The sequence below is a fragment of the Ictidomys tridecemlineatus genome, chromosome 12 (assembly GCF_052094955.1).
Source record: "Ictidomys tridecemlineatus isolate mIctTri1 chromosome 12, mIctTri1.hap1, whole genome shotgun sequence".
NCBI lineage: Eukaryota > Metazoa > Chordata > Mammalia > Rodentia > Sciuridae > Ictidomys > Ictidomys tridecemlineatus.
In genome coordinates this window covers 47,400,368-47,409,626 of record NC_135488.1, presented here as the reverse complement: position 1 = coordinate 47,409,626, position 9,259 = coordinate 47,400,368, and positions in this window count along the sequence as shown.

Genomic DNA, 9,259 nt, shown 5'->3' with positions numbered 1-9,259 from the left:
GGAACCTCTAGGAAGTGGGATTTAATTGGAGGAAGTTCGGTCACTGGGGGCACGTCCTCAAAAGAGATATTGTACTCCAGCACCTCCCTCCCTCCCTCCCTCCTTCTCTCTCTCTCTCCTCTCTCTCTCTCTCTCTCTCTCTCTCTCTCTCTCTCTCTCTCTCTCTGTCTCTCCCTCCCCTCTCTCTCTCTCTCCCTCCCTCCCTCCCTCCCTTCCTCCTCCTCCTCCTCCTCCTCCTCCTCCTCCTTCTTCTCCTCCTCCTCCTCCTCCTCCTTCTTCTTCTTCCTCTCTCTCTCTCTCTCTGTCTCTCTCTCTCTCTCTGTCTCTCTCTCTCTCTGTCTCTCTCTGTCTCTCTCTCTCTCTGTCTCTCTCTCTGTCTCTCCCTCCCCTCTCTCTCTGTCTCTCTCTCTCTCTGTCTCTCTCTCTCTCTGTCTCTCCCTCCCCCCTCTCTCTCTCTCCCTCTCTCTCTCTCTCTCTGTCTCTCCCTCTCCCTCTCCCTCTCTCTCTCTCTCTCTCTCTCTCTCCCTCCCTCCCTCCCTCCCTCCCTCCTTCTCTCTCTCTCTCTCTCTCTCTCTCTCTCTCCCTCCCCTCTCTCTCTCCCTCTCTCTCCCTCTCTCCCCCCTTGCTGACTGCCATGAGCTGAACAGGCGCTCTTCCACCACATCCTCTCACCACAATGCACTATATTGCCATGGGCCCAAAGTGGCAGGACCAAGTGCCCATGAGTTGATCTCTGAATGTTCCAAAATAAACCTTTCCTCCTTAAAAGTTAATGTATTTCAGGTCTTTGTTACAGTGACAGGAAGTTGAATAACACAGACAGGACCAGAGTTCCAGATATCTATGGCTGTACAGGTTGGCATAGCACCCAGTGCCCAGCAACATCGATGAACAAATAACCCACCCCTTACTATAATATAAGCACCTGGAATCACCTTATGGAGCAGAAAGCCCCAGTTCCATCCCTGTCTTCCAAAGTAGCTATGCGGCCTTGTGTACATTACTGATTCTCTCTGAGGTTGCTTCCTCATGTGTATAATAGAGATAATAACAGTACCTACTCACTGAAATATTGCCATTATTAATTTAGACAGTGCATGTAAATTATTTAACACAGCCTGACACCTAGTGAATATGAATTGTCGGTGATATTATTATTATTATATTTTGATCTCTCTGGTCTAATATATCTAAATAATTAATATAAGAGAACACTGATGGATGCTAAATATTGCAGATGGTTGCTTCTTCTAAAAAGTTTTACCTGTTTAACTTTTAAAGGTAAAATAAAATAAGTTTTTGTGAAGATTTGTTTTCAAAGGTCCCTAAACAAAACTCTGCAACAATCCCCTTTCACAACATAACAAAACACAGGTATCTTCAAACATTGCTTTCTCTTATTCCTGTCCCCTATTTCCATGTGAAGATTCTGCACCTGCAGTTAGGAGGTATATGATATATTGCCCCAAAGAAGGGGTTAGATACATCTCAATGAATCTTTCCAGAATCTTCACAAACACTCCTAGACAAAACAAAGAGAGAAGAGGAAGCATGTTGTAAACAGCACAATTGCTATTTGTTTTCCTCACAGCTTTTCACCCTACATGAGCCCTATTTGATACTGTTCTATTATCAATTGCTGCCTAGCAAACTGTCATGGCTGGAAACAGGAGCCGTGAATTATTATGGCTCCCATTTCCAGGGGTTGGTTGGGCAGTTTCTTCATCCATTTCTCTTGGGCACATTGCTGGGCTACATTCAGCTGGAGAGTTGCTTGGTGGGTGGCTGGAGGTGGTCTCACTCACACACCTGATGGGTGGCACTGGCTGTCAGGTGGCTCACCTCCTTTCTCCTCCAGAGCGTTGCCTGGGCAGCAATGAGCTGAAGCGGTTCCCTTGCAGGTGACCTCTAGGCAGATTGCTACAAGGACAAAGGGGCAAGTGGAGCTCTTGAGGCTTAGGCTGAGAGCTCACACGTATTCTATGTGTTGAAGCAAGGAGCAGGGGAGATGGCTACCGCAGAGATAGGAGGAGAGCAGAGTGGCACTTGCAAAAGGACCCGCAGCTGGAAAGAGGAGAACTTAGCACACCGAATAACTTCCCACACCGAGTGTGAGCTCTCACCTCTTCAAGCCGTCACTCTTGCCTAAAGCATTGAATTTTCCCATAAATTGATCCAATTTAGAAACCAAGGTTGTCCTCTGTTTTCTGATGCTCCTACAGAATACCACAATCCTGATGATCTATGAAGAAAAAATTTATTTTTCACAGTTTTGGAGACTGGGAATTTTGAAATCAAGGAGCTGGCACCTGGGAGGGAGTTTCTGATGCATCACAACAGGTGGAGAGGGAATCGCGTGGTGAGAAAGCACCCATGAGCGGGGGCACAGCAGGAGAGAATTCCCTTTTATAACGAGGTCACTGTCACCATAGCTGACCCATTCCGTAAGGATGGCATTGGTCTGTCTGTGAGGGTTGAACCCTCTGGACCTAATCACCTCTTATAGACCCTACTTCCCAACACCATCCCAAGGACAATTACGTTTCAACATGAGTAACAGTACTACCCTCCCACAGGTAAAGTCAATCGATGCTCTTGCTCAGCACAGTCTTGCTATCACTAAGGCCGCACCCCACGGTCTCTTTTACAAGACGGAAAAGCCATGCATCTCATTTACCCAGAAATCTCAGCCTCCTCTAGCTCTGGATAAGGGTCTGCCAATCAGAGGTACTAGGGAGATTTGGAAGGAGAAACAGAATAAAGAGCCATCCATCTCTGGAGGTGGCTCAGGGCAGCTCTGTGAGCAGACGTGAAATTCTCAGCCGCTTCCCAGGAAGCCCTCCAGACCCACCTGCTTCGTTGCCTCCGTGAAGAGAGGTGGTGGGGACTTGCCAGACACTGGAGAATTACGGTGGCATCCTGGGGAGTGTTGATGAGTCACACTCTGGTGTGCCAGCCTGAGATCGCTGGTGGCAGCGTCCCTGGCCTTCATTTGCATAGGTGAGCCTGTAGTTGTATAAGCCGTTATCTCCTTACAGTAAGGACTCTGAACCTTTCCTTGGCACATGGCACACCTTTTGTTTTTCCATATAAATGCTGATGGAGACAATTTGGGGTACCAGATTATTCCTCAGACCTAACTAGATTAGAAAGTAGTCGTGACCTTACTGCCAGGGAAACGGGATGCTCCCCATCCGTGGCAAAGCTCCAAGTTCTCAACTGTGGATGCCTGGAAGCAAACACTAGAAGGTCAAGGCTGGAAAGATTGAGTGGCTGCTCCATGGAACGTTCTGACTGTAAAGGAGGAGTTCAAAGAAAGTGGGGCTTAATGGCTCTTTCCCACTGTGCTGGAAACGTGGAAGAAAGGAAGTGATAGCGCAAAGCCTTCTGTCTTTGTCTCAAGGAATGTGTGAGGAAGAGGGCGCTTCTTTGGCTTTTTAAAAGAGAGACCTTATTTCTCACAGTTAAACTGTCAAGATTTAGGAGAACTAACTCAATGTCGAATCCTGACTGAATTATGACGTAAATTGAAACGACAGCCTCACCAGGTCTCTTATATCATATCAGGAATTGGATAAGGGAAAGACTAATCCCCAAAACTGAAGTTGAATTATTAGGAAGGATTCCTATGATTCTGAAGACTTTGAATCCCATCATTTTTGACTCTCCTAACAAGCTCCCTTGCCAGAGGCGCCATCCTCCCCAGGTGGAGGAGGTGAGCTCACCTCCTCTTCCTTAAAGGCCCTGTGATGACCAACCTGAGGATGAGTCACTGCAGGGAGGTGGTGCTGACTCGACCCAGACCTCTCCACTACCTCTCAGTGTTTTCCTGTCTGTGCGTGGAGTCCGAGAACAGCTGTGGACTCCCTGGGCCACAGCAGAGACACATACCCGATCCATTCTAAAAGAAGGTTCAATATAGGTCAAGAATTTTATAAAATGTTGCTAGGTTATTTTGAGTATAACCTAAACAGGATTATAGACTTGGGGGGCGTTTTAGTCAACTTTTGCACTGCTATAGCCAAAAGACCAGAAGAGAACAATTTTAGAGGAGGAAAAGTTGATTTGGGGGCTTCTGGTTTCAGAGGTCTCAGACCATAAATGGCCAGCTCTATTCCTCAGGGCCCGAGGTGACGCAAAATATTATGGAAGAGAGGTATGGTGGCCAGATTCAGTGGCACGTGCCTGTAATCCTAGCATCCTGTAGGGCTGAGGCAGGAGAATCATGAGTTTAAATCTAGCTACAGTAAAAGTTGCTTTTAGCAACTCAGTGAGATCCTGTCTTAATAAAATGCAGAATGGGGCTGGGGATGGGGCTCAATGGTTGAGTGCCTCTGAGTTCAATCCCCGGTACCAAAAAAGTTTACAAGATGAGTATAGTGCAAAAAAGTAACTGGGAACACGACATCAGGAAGCAAAGTGAGAGACAGCTTCCCCCATCATGGTCAAAGTAGCCACATCAGAGTCATGTCCCAGGGACCCGCCCCTCCAGCCTGTCTAACTACAGTCACCACCCAGTTAATCCCTATCAGGGGATTAGTGCATGAATCATGGTAAAACCCACAACCCAGTCATTTCGCCTCTAAACTTTCTTGCATTGTCTCACACATGAGCTTTGGGGGGACATCTCAGATCCAAACCATAACAGGGAGCACATTGACTGCACTGTTCCAATCTCTTTCCCAAGCTACCCATCAGGTTCCACATTTGAGAGCTCCATCGTTAGAGAAGGCTCTGCAGCCTCTCCAGCCTGCTAGACAGATGTTCTGGACAGGGGCTGCGTCTCCCTGCAGATCCAGAGTGGTCTCTGCTGTGGTCTGATTAGGAGGTATCCCTAAGAACTTATGATGATTAGATTATGAGAGCTGTGACCTAATCAGTGACTTAATTTATTTGATGGATTGATAATTTGAAAGGACTACTGTACTGGGTAATAACTGTAGGCAGGTAGAGTGGGGCTGGAAGAAGCAGGTCAATGGGAGCCAGTCTCTGGGGTGTATGTTTTGTTCTTTGCACCTCTTGCTCTCTGCTCCCAGGCTCCCATGAGGTGAGCTTTCCTCTGCCATGTCCTTCTGTCATAATGTTCTCAAGCCCAGAGCAACGGAGTCAGCTAACTATAAACTGAAACTCTAAAACCATGTACCCCCCCCCCAAAAAAAAATCTTTCTCTCCTTTAAGTTGGTCTTATTGGCTATTTGGGTCACTGCACTGAAAAGCTGATTAGCACAGTCTCCCTGAGAGGAGATCACATGTAAATGGTCCCTTGGGATTTTGGAGCAAATTTATTTTCTCCTTCTGGCAACTTCTGTCCTTGCTTACTGCTGGGCCATGGGAGCTCCTATGTGTGCAAGATGCATATTAGTAGCTAATTGTTCTCTAGGTCACTGAACCACAAAGCTGGGTGTGGGCAGCAGCTGTCCATCAGCCAGGGAAACCAGTAGGTGAAAAGTTGTTAAAAGCAAGAGTAAGTCTGTGTACCTCCTCTTCTTACACTGATGCCTTCTCTCACCCCACACTGTGTTCCAAGGGACCAGGTGACCAAGTATAAAAACGCATAGACCTGGTTTTCAGATGATTCTGCATGTTATGCCGCCACATTCAAAAGTGAACAGCCGAAACTCTGCAGCCCCACAAGGGAGTGACCTCAAGGGTAGTAGGAAGGGAGAGCTCCCATGATTGTCCACTGTGCCTGCCAGGAGAGATGACAGCTGTACCCAAATGCACTGATGGAGAGACTATGGCTCATGGTTTTGCAGGATGTTCAGGGACTTTGGAGGAATCTGAATGAAAAAAAAATCAATCGGTTTCTCTGGGAAAACAGTACTTGAATGGACCTTTCTAAAGTCACAGAGTGTGAGGATGTTGGTCCCTTGGGAATTTTCCCCAACAGTAATTAGAGTGACTTTCATCCAGCATCAGGATAGGATTGCCCCGTCTGTAAATGTCCGTTGTTCTCTCAGTCACCTCCCCAAAAGCTTGCTCAGTCGATTTATGAGCAAAGGGATCATACTGCCAGGTGTGACGGTGTGGCAAGGCATACCTGGCAGCATGAGCTGGGATCCTGGCACAGCAGAGGGCACCAGGAAGCCTTGTACTTCAGTGACATTCTTCATGGCAGACAACTGGACATCCAAAAGGGTACACTGGACCCCTCCCATCATGGGAAGTAGGATGTGGAAGGGATGCATCTTCGCTGAATTACCACTCTGAAGATAAATTTGCATTTCCTGCCTGCAATAGAATAGTTCCCTCTTATATGAGGGGGTGTGTTCTTAGACCCCTCCCCCAGTGGATGCCTGAAAACCAGATAGCTCTGAATTCTCAGTGTGCAACATTTATTTCTATACATCCATACATTCACTTAATGCCTTTTGCATCTTAACTAAGCACTTACCATGCACTGTGACTGTAAAATTTGCAGTTTGAGGTATAAAATTAGCATGGATTTCTTTCTCCTTCACAATTTCACAGATAGCAGACTTATTCTTACTGTAGATCTTAGCAACCTCAGTATAAGTTTTTTTTTTCTTGCCTTATTAAGAACTTTCACCTTTTCACTTAAAGCAAGCATTTTACAGCTTTTCTTTGGCAGAACCAAATTGCTGGTAACACTATTCTTCTGCTTCTGGACCATTATTAAGTACAATAAGTGTTACTGAACAAAATCACGATGATACTGTGAGGGTATATCTGATAACAGAGACATGAAGAATGGGTGGGTGACATACACAGTGAGAACATTATGGACAAAGGGGAGACCCACATTCTGGGCAGGATAGAGTGGGATGGTGCAAGATTTCATTTTACTACTAAGAATGGAGTGCAACTTAAAATTTATGAATTATTTCTGAAATTTTCCATTTAATATTTTTGAAACATGGTTGACTGCAAGTAACTGAAACCACAAATAAAAGGAGATAGCTATACTTCTGTCAGCTCCCCTATCCATGGACTTTTAGAAGACCTCATCCACTGTCATACCATTCCACAGGACAGAAAGTGTGGTAATGAGCCTACACCCATAGATTCCACTGATTTTATAACATTCCCTTTCACTACAAATTACAGCATGAAAAGGCTAACAGTAATGTGGTATAAATCCTGACCAGTAACTAGTGTAAGTTGTCATTTTTCCCATAGCTAGAATACATGGGTCAAGAAACTTTACAAAAACCACTAGCAAAATCTTGGCTCCATCTTTCTGCCTCACTAATCTCTCATGTGGTCATGTAACTCACTAATGCCAAAGGAACACAATGCGTGTGTGTGTGTGTGTGTGTGTGTGTGTGTGTGTGTGTGTATCTCCAAGATATGCATTTTTTTTTTCAAATACCTTTCTTTGCTTATTAGAGCCATTCAGCCTTTGAAGGACAGGGCAGAATTTTATTATCTTTCATAAAAAGTTATTCTTATAATCAAAGAAAACCTAGACAATTAACCCACCACGTCTGAATTTGAATTTGAAATTCCTTCTTGACAGTGGATTCTAGGACATCTCTGTGAAGTGGTTGCCGATCTCTTGGGTGGGTAACCACAACTCATCTCTCGTCCATATTCCTTCTCTTCCCATTTACCTTACAGGAGCCCCCAAGTGTACAATCTGCCACAACTCAGTGGTGAAACATTTATTGTGTTCAATTAAATTCTTATTGAGAATGATGGAAGTGCTAATGGGATATGCATGCAAGATCAAGCCTTGACATTTTGATTTATTTCTTGCGGGCTTGGGGCAGTGGAAAAGAACACAGGACTGCTAAAGAGTTAGGTGTGCTGCTGCCACAGTGCCCAGGGAAGTTAACAGGACAGCGACAATGCCCACTGACCCTGGAGTTGCTAACAGGAAGAAATGGGATTAAAAACCTCCGGCATCCAAATGTCACATATGTAATTCTTTTCCCAAAGGAGTGGGTTGGTAGATTATTAAGTTCCCCACATCTTGGTTGTAGGCAATGCTGCAGAAGGGTAGAGGAATAGCTGGGTGTGAGTGAGATGCTTTGGTGAAGATAAACCTCCTCTTCCCAGTCCTTGCCTCACAAAGATAAACAACGGAAACAAAATGCCAAAGCTCTAGAGAGGAAAAAAAATCATTAGAAATCTTTAATCCTATCCCAGGGTGCTAAAAACAAGCCTCTCTTTCCTTATTATGGTAGATATTATTAGATGCTCTCCAAAATCTAGGTTTTTCTGTTCTCTGGAAATTAAAAATCACTTTTCTTCACATGTCTGAGAACAAGAAGTAGGCATCATACATCCTGATTGGGGAATGGCAAAGAGTGGGGAGAATTGTGTGACCGAGAGGGATAGGTTCTAGCAGTGAAACTCAAGCTGTAGTTGGTTGGAAAGTCACCAGGCATGAACACTTTTCCATAGGCCTTGACTTGAGGAGATATGGCAAGACTTCGTTTCCCAGCCTCTTTTGCAGTTGTCCGTGGTCAATATGAGCAGTGGTGGTATCTACCACATCTAGCCTGTCCCCTGCAAACCTTCCACAAGTACTTCTCCATATTTCCCTCCTCCAGGACCTATGGCAAAGGCCAAGTGATCTTAGGAAGTCACACACCGAAAGCAGAGCCTCCATCCCTCACTTCACAGGTAGGAATAGCTTCCCTTATGGCAAGTCAAAACACTTTATGAAAGTATTGATTAACTTATTTAAAGTAGTCCCAGTACTTACAGTACCAGGGAATGTTTGGGAATAGGCCAGAATAATGCTGTGTGCCGCTTTCTACTAGTGCATTTAATAATGCATTACAAGAAAGAGATGAATTCAGGTGTATCTGATCAGTTTGCAAGCAGAAATATGGGGGAGTAGAGGATATGCATAAATTTAAGGACTCCTGGGACTAAAATATATAAAGACCTCAAAAGTTTTTTAAAAAAAAATAACTGAAAAGTGTTTTGAGCATTGGTGACCCATGCAGTTTTTTGGTTTTTTTGTTTTGTTTTGTTTTTTGGTTTTTTTTGGTTTTTTTAGGTAAATAAAAACTGACTCATCCCTGTGGCTAGTATCAGATCAAGGGTCTGTGGAATCTGGAAAGGAAAATGCTAATTACATCTAGGAGAAGTCTTGGGTCCCTCAAAAAGAACAGAGTGGAATCACATGGATCAGAAGGAAGCCTGCAGAGACTGGAGAGAATTGCCAAAGAGGCTAGACCAACAAGATGACCCATTGTCTGTAATATCAGAGATGCTAGGTGAGAGTTGGCATCAACAAGAACAACCCAAAACCCCCAGAACAAAAACCTTTGATGGTTTGAGC